Here is an 11,879-nt window from a genome sequence, read left to right as displayed (position 1 = left end):
AATCTTTAATTAATGTATGCTAAACTGATCTGTATATAAAGAGAATCGAAAATGAAACTTGATGTGAATGGAAGGGGAGAGGGAGTGGGAAAGGGGAGGGTGGTGGGTGGGATGGACGTTATGGGGGGGAAGCCATTGTAATCCATAAGCTGTACTTTGGAAATTTATATTCATTAAATAAAAGTTAAAAATAAAAAATAAAAAAATTTAAAAAATAAAAAACATTTAAAAAGCACCCACCAGAGGAGACATGAGATTTATTTTCTCCATGACTCAGGTGGTGGGTGGTACTCAAGTCCCCAAGTATAAGGTGGGACTTGAGAGCCTAGTTCTCCACCACCTAGCCACCTTATCTACCCCATGGTGAGGATACAGAATTGTGTCTCTCATGGTCCTCGTAAGGATTGCCTGACATGGAGGAGGAACATTAGAAATGTCCCATGTGCACAGTAGTTTTGTCCCATACTGGCTATTTATCCCCAGTCTGTTGGAAGAATTGGAAAAGGCTGGAAATGTGCCGGTGCTCGAGAATGTTTACTCAAAGATGGCATCATTCTGTACAGGATTTGTAGCCAGCTCTGTGACCTAGTGAGGGACTCTGGGTGTCTATCAGAACGAGGACTCCAGGACCCACAGATATTGCCTCTTTTGGTTAGTATAAGGACCTTAGTCTTGGGAAAAGTTGGAATGCTGTGGGTTGAATTGTGTCCTTCCCAAAGGACACCTTAAAGTCCTCACTCCCACTGCTTATGAGCAGGGTTTTATTTGGAAATAGGATCTTTGCAGATGGAACTAAAATGCAAGGTTAGGATGATGTAAATCTGGCATACAGTGGGATTCTAATCCAAATACTGATGTCTGGCTAAGAAGAGGAGAGTAGGACACAGACACATAGACACAAAAGAGAAGAGACTACCAGACAAGTAATACCAAAGACTGTGGGCAAACACCAGAAGCTGAAGAGGCGTAAGAGAGGGGCTTTCTCAGACTCTGAGAGAAAGCATAGCTTTGCCAACAGTTTGGTTTCAGCCTCCAGAAATGAGAGAGAATACATTTCTGTTGTTTTAAGCCCTCCTCAGCTCTCTGGAGAAATATTAGGAAACACTTTGACTTTTTGTTTCTTCTGTCCATCAATAAGTCAATGTACTCATCCACCTACCCACCCATTCACCAATCCATCCATTCATTCATCCATCTACTCTCCCCATCGATCTGTACACAGCTCACTTATTCACATGTCCTTTCATTTATTCGCCCATTTTTATTTGTTCATTCTCCTACCCACCAATCCATCCACTCATCCATCCATTTACCCACCCCATCCATCCATCCCTTATTCATTCTTCTATCCATTCATTTATTCACTCACCTTTTCATCCATCCTTCCATCCATCCATTTATTCATCTATCCACATACTCATGTACCCATCCATTTCCATGCAGTTATCCACTTAACTATTCAATTATCTATTCACTAATTTCTTCATTATCCATCCACACACAATCAATTCTCACCCATTCCTTCCATTTATTTGACTGTCCATTTATTTATCCATCCAATGATTCATCTATCCAGGCATTATTTATCCATCCACTCAGCCATTCATTTATGAAATTATCTGTTCATTATTTATGTGTATGCATTCATTTCCTAGTCATCTGTCCATGTATTCATTCATCCACCCATTTATTCATCTATCCAGGTATCCATTTATCCATCTATGTATCCTTTCATCCATCCACTCTTTTATTCAATTATCTATTTTTCATTCGTTCATTATTCACCCACACATTTAATTCTTACACAGCTAGTCATCCACCTATTTATCTGTCCATTTATCCATCCATCCATTAACCACCCACACATCCATTCATTTATTCCTTATCCAGCCACTCACCCATCCTTCCATCTTCTATTATCCATTCATTCATCCATCCAGCTACTCATTTTCTATGCCAACCACTCATTCACTCATTCATTCATTCATTCATTCATTCATTCATCTATCCCTTTATTATCTCATCCCTGTAATCAGTTACTCATTTATTCATCCATTTAACTCATCTATTCATTCATTAACTATCTATCAATCCATTCATCTATATACCCATCCCTTTATCCACTCATGCACCACTTATTAATTCCTCATTCATTCATTTGTTCATTCACTTATGCATTCATCCATGCAACTAACCATTCAACAAACAGTATGGATCCACAGTAGTTTTTTCTAGTCTCTTACCGACAAAACCACACAAATGTCCTGCCCATTTGTTCTCTATGGCTGTAACTGATGCAAAGAATTTAGCACCTCTCTTATTCTATGTGAATGGTTGCTGATCTGTCCCTGTCCTGGATGAGAGGTGGCCTTTCCCTGTCTCTCTAAGAACCTGTGTGTATTCAGTACCCAGAACCCAATGCCTCCAAGTCCAGTCCAGAAGCATGTTGAAGGGCAATTTGTTGGGGGAGGGTTCCAAGGTGGCAGAGGAGGGAGGAAGCTTACTGATCTAGTCCAGAAGGTAGTTTTAAAAAGTGGAGGTAGTGTAGTCTCAGAAAAGAGTTCAGAAAAAAATGGCAAAGGAAACTCTACTTAAATTAGAGGGACACGGTGGACCTACATGGAGGGCATGTGCACCCATGGTTTGGGACTCTGATAGCTGAGAGCCTACACACAAGTGCTAGAAAATGAGGTGAGATGAGACTGCAGTATCCTGAGGCACTGACAAAAAAAGTGTCAGCAAGAGCCTAGAGGGAATAAGGCTCAAAGACCTGTGGGATAAAGTGTATCAGCCTAACTAGAGGAGAGAGAAAAAAATGATGGTATGGACACATTTATCTCTCCCTCTGATCACCTCACAAAGGCATACAAGATGATAGATCACCCACATTTTGTACATATGTTAACAGCTGTGCAAGCCTGTGTCTGTACCTGCAATCAGCTGAGTGGAGACTCCTGACTCTGGTGGGGAGAAATAACATGGGACTAGGAGCTTGTGACTGTGAAGCTTCTGAACTGAGACTGTGAAAAAAAGAAAAAAAAAACTGAGGGTGTGTGGGAGAACTTACAGTGCGGCTGAGATTTTGAGCAGTCTTAGTGGGAGGTGCCACAAGCTAGGGAGTCCTGGTTACCTGGTGAGAGACATTGCAAGGGAATCTTAACTTACACTGAAGACTGAACAGATCCTTTCTGTGGTCCTTAGGACAGAGCAGGCACAGCTCCAGCTGTTGTGGCTGGCTAGAGAGTGAACCAGCAGGTGGAAGACCTCTTTTTCTTTCTCTTTCTTTTCTTTCTTTCTTTCTTTCTTTCTTTCTTTCTTTCTTTCTTTCTTTCTTTCTTTCTCTCTCTCTTTCTCTCTCTCTCTCTTTCTTTCTCTCTCTCTCTCTCTCTCTTTTCCTCTCCTTCTATGTGTAACTTTGCCTTTCAAATACATACATAATCTTTAAAAAAACACAGAGCATTGTAATTCATGTACTTCTTCAGTCCTCTCTGTAGAATGCACAGTGAAAAATATCACAGGTTCAAGCCCACATTTAGTTTTTGAGCATATGAGTAGGTGTGGCAGATATGACTTCTACACAAATGGCTGGATTCTGGTTCTCAGAAAGTGGGAAAAAATCCTGGCTATTTTCCTCCCAGACTAGATCTGCAAGAAGACTTTGCATGTGGATGAACTTCACTATGGGTCTGCCATCAGCAGCTGCCTCCCCAAATATAGTCTGGCTTCCACCTGTCCTGCCCATCTTCAATAATCACATCAGAACCCTCCCTGGCTTATATACCCTCTCCTTTGTCTGCAGTGAAGTTCCTGTGCTCACAGAACAAGGCTTGTCCCTGAAGCCATTTGGCTCTGTCCCTCCACCCATGTTTCCTCACAAATCCCACCAATGCCAAGGACTCTATAAACCCTGGCTTCAGGACTGTCATATTTTTTGACTTTTATTTAATAAATATAAATTTCTAAACTACAGCTTTTGGATAATAGTGGCTTTCTGCTGGGATCTCACTCGCAGCAATATTTCATTTAGGTCTTTTTTATTTTTGCCAGAGTGTCTAGGCTTTCCATGCCTAAAATATTCTCATGGCTCTTCAGCCAGATCCAAATGCCTTAAGGGCTGATTCTGAGGCCAGAGTGCTGTTTAGGACATCTGCCATTCTATGAATCTGCTGGGTATCCCACTTCCCATGCTGGATCATTCTCTCCTTTTTAATTCTATCTGTTAGTATTAGCAGACACTACTCTTGTTTACGTGATCCCTTTGACTCTTAATCCTATCATTATGATCAATTGCGAGCTGAAACTGATCACTTGGACTAGTGAGATGGCACTGGTACATGCCACCTTGATGGGATTGTATTGGAATCCCCTGGCACGTTTCTAACTCTACCACTAGGGGCAAGTCAGATTGAGCATGTCCCACATTGTATACCTCCTGCCTCTCTTATTCCCACTGTTATATTTAACAGGGATCACTTTTCAGTTAAATTTAAACAACTAAGAATAATTGTGTGTTAATTAAAGAGTTCAACCAATAGTATTAAGTAAAATTAAAAAAATACTACAAGGGATAAAGTAGCAAGTTTTCATCAACAGTCAGGGCAAGGGCTAATCAAGTCACTATTCCTCATAGTGTCCCTCTCACTTCAACAGGTTTCCTTTTTTGTGCTTGGTTAGTTGTCATCATTCAGGGAGAACATATGATATTTGTCCCTTTGGGACTGGCTCAATTCACTCAGCATGATGTTTTCCAGATTCCTCCATTTTGTTGCAAATGACCGGGTTCCATTTTTTTTTTTACTGCTGTATAGTATTCTATAGAGTACATGCCCCATAATTTCTTTATCCAGTCCACTGGTGATGGGCATTTAGGTTGATTCCAGGTCTTAGCTATTGTGAATTGAACTGCAATAAGCATTGAGGTGCAGACAGCCTTTTTATTTGTCAATATAATTTCCTTTGGGTAAATTCCAAGGAGTGGGATGGCTGGGTTGTATGGTAGGGTTATATTCAGGTTTCTGAAGAATCTCCAGACTGAATTCCATAGAGGCTTAACCAGTTTGCATTCCCACCAACAGTGGGTAGGTGTCCCTTTTTCCCCACATCCTCACCAGCATCTGTTGTTGGTAGATTTCTGAATGTGAGCCATTCTAACCGGGGTGAGGTGAATCCTCATTGTGGTTCTGATTTGCATTTCCCTGAGTGCTAATGATCCTGAACATTTTTTCATGTGCCTGTTGGGCCATTTGGATTTCCTCTTTTGAAAATGTCTATTGAGGTCCTTGGCCCTTCTCGTAAGTGTGTTGTTTGTTTTATTTTTGTGGAGTTTCTTGATCTCTTTGTAGGTTCTGGTTACTAATCTTTTGTCTGCTGCAGAGTTTGCAAATATTTTTTCCCATTCTGTCAGTTGCCTCTTCACTCGCCTGACTGTTTCTTTTGCAGTACAGAAACTTCTCAATCTGAAGTAATCCAAATAGTTGATTTTGGCTTTGACTGCCTGTGCCTCCAGAGTCTTTTCCAAGAAGTCTTTGCCGGTTCCAATATCTTGCAGGGTTTCTCCAATGTTCTCTAATAATTTGATGGTGTTGGGTCATGGATTTAGGTCTTTAATCCGTGTTGAGTGGATTTTTGTGTAAGGTGAAAGGTAAGGGTCTTGCTTCATGCTTCTGCACGTGGAAATCCAATTTTCCCAGCACCATTTGTTGAATTGACTGTCCTTGCTCCAGGAATTGGTTTTAGCTCCTTGATCAAATATGAGTTGGCTGTAGATGTTTGGGTTGATTTCTGGTGTTTCAATTCTGTTCCATTGGTCTATCCATCTGTTTCTGTACCAGTACCATGCTGTTTTGATTACAACTGCCCTGTAGTATGTCCTGAAATCTGGTATTGTGATGCCTCTGGCTTTGTTTTTGTTGTACAAGATTGTGTTAGCTATTCGAGGTCTCCTGTGTCTCCATATGAATTTCAGCATCATTTTATCCAGATCTGAGAAGAAGGTCTTTGGTATCTTGATTGGTATCGCATTGAATCTATAAATTGCTTTTGGGAGAATGGACATTTTGCAGATATTGATTCTTCCAATACTGGGACTTTTTTTTCCAATTTACTGGGAGGTTTTCTTCCTTTACCTTCTTTTGTATTGATATCCATGTTTCTGTGTTTCTGTGTGCAACACATCTTTAAGCATCTTTTGCAGGGCTGGACGAGTGGCGACAAATTCTTTCAATTTCTGTTTGCTATGAAAGGTCTTTATTTCACCTTCATTCACAAATGAGTGATTTGCAGGATATAATATTCTGGGCTGGCAGTTTTTCTCTCTTTGTACCTGTGCTATGTCTCGCCATTCCCTCCTAGCCTGTAGTGTTTCTGATGAGAAGTCAGCTGTGAGTCTGATTGGAGATCCTCTGAGAGTAATCTGACATTTCTGTCTTGCACATTTTAGAATCTTTTCTTTATGTTTCTCTGTGGTGAGTTTGATTACAATGTGTCATGGTGAGGATCTCTTAGGTCATGTTAACTAGGGGTTCTGTGAGCTTCCTGTACTAGGATGTCTCTGTCCTTCTCCAAACCTGGGAAGTTCTCTGCTGGTAGCTCACTGAAAAGGCCTTCTAATCCTTTCTCTCTCTCTCTCCATGCTCCAGGAATTCCTAGACCCAAATGTTGGGTTTTTTGATTCCAACCATTATTTTTTAGATTTCTACTTTCCTCTTTTTTTCTTTGGTTTGACTCTATACTTTCCTGTGCTGTCTTCTAAGTCCTATATTCTCTCTTCTGCTTCACTCATTCTGTTTCTAAGGCTCTTAAATGTGTTTGTCATCTGTTCCATTGCATTCTTCATTTCATTTTGATTTATCTTCATTGTTTCAATTTCATGTTCTACTAAATCCTGCATTTCATTATGATTCCTCCTTAAGATTTCCTTTCCACGAGAGAGATTTTCTATCCTGTCCAGTATGGATTTCTTTAGCTCATGAATTTGTTTTTGATAACTTCTTAATGTTCTTATTATACATTTTTTGAAATGCGTATCTTGAATTTCTTGCATCCCATCATCTTCATAATCTTGAATTGGAGTGTCATGTTCATTTGGGGGCGTCATAGTGTCTTCCTTGTTCTTGTTTCCTCAGTTTCTGCATTTGTTGCTTGGCCTTGTGGAGATATTCTTTGGTTTCTTCTTTTTTTTTTTTCCTCACTGTGGTGGCTTCTCTCATTATGCTGTGACTCCAGATTAAGTGGACTGTCTGCTTTTGGCGGCTCTCTAGAGGCTTGAGCTGGGTGTGGCCAGAGAGCTCTGTTCAGTTCTTCAGGGTTAGGGGTATGCCAAAGGTGACACACCCAGGTTTGGTATGGGAAATTTCTCTCTCTCTCTCTCTCTCTCTCTCTCTCTCTCTCTCTCTCTCTCTCTCTCTCTTCAGAAGGGAAGTAATTCTGCCCAGCTGAGCTCTTCTCTTTGATGGCAATCAGTGCCTGAGCACTAGCCCCAGTGGTTACAATATTCATCTGCTCTGTCCCAAGGACCATGCAAAGGATCTGTGCAGTCCTCAGTGTAAGCTCAGATTCCCCTGCAATGTCTCCCACTGGGTTGCCACAGTTATCGATTTTTTGGTGTCTCCCACAGAGAGTACTCACGTCTCAGGCACACTGTGAGTTCTCCCACACACCCTCAGGTTTGTTTGTTTGTTTGTTTTTTTCACAGTCCCAAATCATAAGCTCCACACTTTCACTAGGTCTTAATCTCCTGTTATTTCTCCTCACCACAGTCCGGTTTTTCTGCTTGGCTGAGGGAGGGCACAGCCCTGAGCTGGTGCAGCTATTATGTATGTCCAAAATGGCACCTGCTGTATTATTTTCCCCACTTTTATAAGAGGAGGGAAAGAGAGAATCATGTCTATACCGGTCTCTTATTTTATTTATTTATTTTTCTCTCCTCTAGTTAGCCTGGTGAACTTTCTCCCATGGGGCTTCAAGCTTCGTTCCCTCTAGGCACTTCTTGCTGCTTTTCCATCAGTGTCTCTGGCTACTGCAGTTTCGCCTCACCTCCCTTTTCAGCGCTGGTATGTAGACTCGGCGGCTGGGGTCCTGAGCCATGGGTGCCCATGCCACCCACATAGGTCCATTGTGTCCCACTAGCTCCAGAAGAGTTTCTTCTGCAGTTTTTCCCTAACTCTTCCCTGAGACTTCACTATCTCCACTTTTACTAAACCATCTTTTCCTGGACTTTCAGTGTGCCCCCTCCCTATTCTGCCATCTTGGAGTACCTTGGACTGTCATATTTTTGCTGGAAACTTCCATGGTTTGTCCAAGTCTGACATGCAGCTACAAATTCCTGAATGAGGCCAGCTATGGATCTATGCATGACAATGTCCTGTCCATCAGGAGCACACACCAATCCTGACCAGTCATCCTTTGGCACTTCATGTGTGGCCTCAGTAGTCTTACTGAGTCTTGGAAGCCTCCACTCCCTGAACTCTTATTGTATAAAGCCTGTGGAGTCATGTCTTATTTTGTTGCTCATTTTTAAAAAGTTTTTCATGTACTTGAGAGGAGAGAGGATGGGTGGGGGGAGAGGGAGGGAGAGAGAGACAGAGAGAGAGACTGAGATGGAGTGAATCTGTATGTCTGTTTAAATCCCCAAATGTCCACAATGGCTGGAAATGTGTCTGGTTAAAGTCTGGAGACAGATTCTCAATCCAAGTTTTCCACATGGGTAACTGGGACCCAGGTACCTCCCAGGGTGCATTAGTAGGAAGCTGGAATCTTCATTCAGGCACTCCAACGTGAGATGCAGGCGTGTCTGTTTTTTGTTGTTTTGTTTTGTTTTTGAAGAAGTATTTTATTTATTTGAAAGACAGAGAGGTAGAGACAGGAAGAGAGCAAGGTCTTCCTTTCCACTGGTTCACTCCCCAAATGACTGCAATGGCCAGAGCTGAGTTGATCTGAAGCCGAGAGCCTGGAGCTTCTTCCAGGTCTCCACACGGGTGCAGGGACCCAAGGACTTGGGCCATCTTCTCCTGCTTTCCCAGGCCATAGCAGAGAGCTGGATCAGAAAAGGAGCAGCAGGGGCTCAAACTGGTTTCCATATGGGATGCTCGTGCTGCAGGCTGAGGCTCTACCCACTATGCCACAGAACTGGCCCAAGATGCAGGTGTTTTACCCAGTGTCTTCCTCATGCAAAACATTTGCCGGCTATGTTATTTTCAATGATGCAAGTAATTGTATATATTTACAGGGGCAATGTGACCCTTTGATACATGTACAAAGGACATTTTAAAAAAATTAATGGAAATGTCTAGGCATGAATTGCAAAAAATGTTTACACCAGAAAACACTTAAGTTTTTTATTACATTTTGCACAAGCTTTGAGAAGTACCCTTTTATGCAGTGTTAAGTAATGATAAAATCACATGCAGAAAGCACTGAGCCATCCCCACCATCTCCTTCTGAGTTTCCCACATCAGTACATCAGGTGTACAAGGCAGTGACCTTCCTCAAGAGGTCCATCCAGGTTTCCCTATTACTTCAGCAGGTGCACAATGCTCTGAACCATCCCTAGCAGCTTCAACAGCCTCATCTGGATCTCCCAGGCAGGTATAACAGGTGCATAGTAAGAGCCTGTGACATCTGTGCTGGAAACACAGGTGGCGCTCCTGGACACGGGTCAGCTTCCTGTCCTCCTGCTGCACCTCTGTGGAGTCCCCTGTGCAGCTTTGGCGATGGCTCAACGCCTTGTGCACCTGCTACGTACACATATCTTTGAAGCACGAGAGGTAATCAGAAGGCGCACAGCCCATCCCAAGACTTTACCCCATCTCGCATGTTGGACGTAAGAGACAGGCCCCTGACCGGTCGAGGGACCTGCCATTCTCTGCCCCAAACCTGCCTTGCTCAGCCCTCCGAATGAACCTGAGCAGCGCGAGTCTGCGTGCGGGACCCCGCCTGCAGCCAGTTCCTGCCCCGTGATGGACTGGGGACCTGCCGGCCTGCACCCAGAAGCGTCCCCACGGCCCTCCGGCTTTGCCCTGAGTGCTCAGCAGACCTCTCCGTCTGCTCCTAGAGATCGCCCACTTCCAGTCATGAGGACAGCTGTGCCTTGTTCCCGCCCCCTGCCTGCTCCTGATTAGACAGAGGACCTGACCGTCTGCACCCAGAGGCCCTCCGCTTCCTCGACCGCGGTCCGCCCCTGAGGAGAGGAGGGCACTGGCTGGCTGCGCCCAGAACCCCGCCTCGTACCGTGACCCTCCCTGTCCAAGACCACCTGGGGGAATTGCCCGTCTGCCCCAAGAACTCCCACCACGTCCCCTCTCCTGACTGGACAGACCACCAGCCGGTCGGAGCCCACACCCTGCCTTCTTCCCCACCCTGCTTGTCCCTGACCAGAGGGCAGACCTGTCATAGGCCGGCCAAAGCCCGCCACCTTCTCCCCTGGCAGGGCCCGACTGGACGAGGGTGTGCCAGCAGCGAGCACTCCGAAACCGGCTTCGCTCCCTCCCCTGCCTTCCCTGATTGGGCAGCGTGCGTGTCACTCGGCCACGGGGCCAGTAGTCATTGCCCCTTTCATCCCCACCCCCCGCCTTCGTCACTGAGTGCCCTCAGAGGACAGTGGCCCTGCCAATCTGCTCCCGGGACTTAGGAGTCCTCGGAACCCCCTTCCCAGCACCCTGCGGGAGAGAGAGCTGCCTGACGAGCTTGTCTTCACACGGCACCGCCCTCTTCTGCGTCTCTGCTCGCCCTTGATTGGAAGAGGCCCTGCCAATCTGCGCGAGGTCCAGCCCTCCTCCGTCGGCCCCTCCTCTCAGTGCCCCTGACTGGCTGAGACAGCAGCCAGTCTCGGCGCCTCGAGCCACGCCCCTCGCGGCTCCTGACTGGACAGCGGGAAGTGACGTCTGCGCGCACAACGCGGCAGTCGTCCCGCCCATGTCCAGCTCGGAACGGACCGGGCAGCTTCGGGTCTGTGTCCCGCACGTCCCTGGCAGCCCCTGAGCGGGCGCGTACCCTCCTGTCCGTCCGCCAGAACCTCGCCCTGGAGCTTGGCCCTGCCTGCCCTTGTCTGGGAGGAGGAACGCGCAGTAGGAGCCCAGAACCTGTCTTCTGCCACGCTGCCTGCCCGCGCCCAGCACGGGCGGGACAGGCCGCACTGTTCCTCCTCATCCAGCAGAGCCACTCAGGGCCGGGCAGAGGGCGAGGTTCTGAACCTAGACCTGCGCCTCACTCGTCCAGGGAGGCCAGGCAGCCACCGGCGAGGAAGGAGGTGGCGTTCTGCGCGCGCACTGGAAAAAGTCATTAGCGGCAGTGCAGAGGGCGGCAGGAGGCGCACTCGGGCGGCTTCCGGGTCGTGTTAGGGGCAGCAGGAGCGCTGAGGGGCTGGGGTGCTGGCGGGAGACTGACAGATTCTCGGTCCAGTCAGGGGCAGAAGGAGCGCCAAGGGGGTGGGGTTTAGGCGGGAGACTGACAGGTTCCCCGTCCAGTCAGGGGCAGGCAGGGGAGAGAATGAGGTGGGTTTCTTGCAACAGACTGACAGGTTCCCCGTCCAGTCAAGAGCAGGCAGTGGAGCCTAAAGGGGTGGGGTTCTTGCGGCAGACTGACAGTAGGACAGGCAGGGGAAGCAAGGAGGTGGGGTTCTGGCGGGAGACTGACAGGTTCCCGGTCCCGTCAGGGGCAGTCAGGGCAGCCTCAGGGGGTGGGGTTCTAGGCGCAGACAGGCAGGTTCCAGGTCCAGTGAGGGACAGGCAGGGGGTGGACGTTGGGGAGGGGGCGGAAGTTTTGTGGGCTTTATTATCTGGCTGGCATGTTGCCCGTCCACTCACTGGCAGGCATGGGCGGGCCGAGCCCAAACTGGCATCTCCGTCGTCCAATCAAGGGCAGGGAGGGCGGTGAACAGGACA

Source organism: Oryctolagus cuniculus, chromosome Y (genome assembly GCF_051225735.1).
Source record: "Oryctolagus cuniculus isolate XC-2025 breed Fujian yellow rabbit chromosome Y, ASM5122573v1, whole genome shotgun sequence".
Classification (NCBI taxonomy): Eukaryota; Metazoa; Chordata; class Mammalia; order Lagomorpha; family Leporidae; genus Oryctolagus; species Oryctolagus cuniculus.
The sequence above is the reverse complement of the archived record's forward strand: the minus strand, read 5'-3'. Positions refer to the sequence as shown.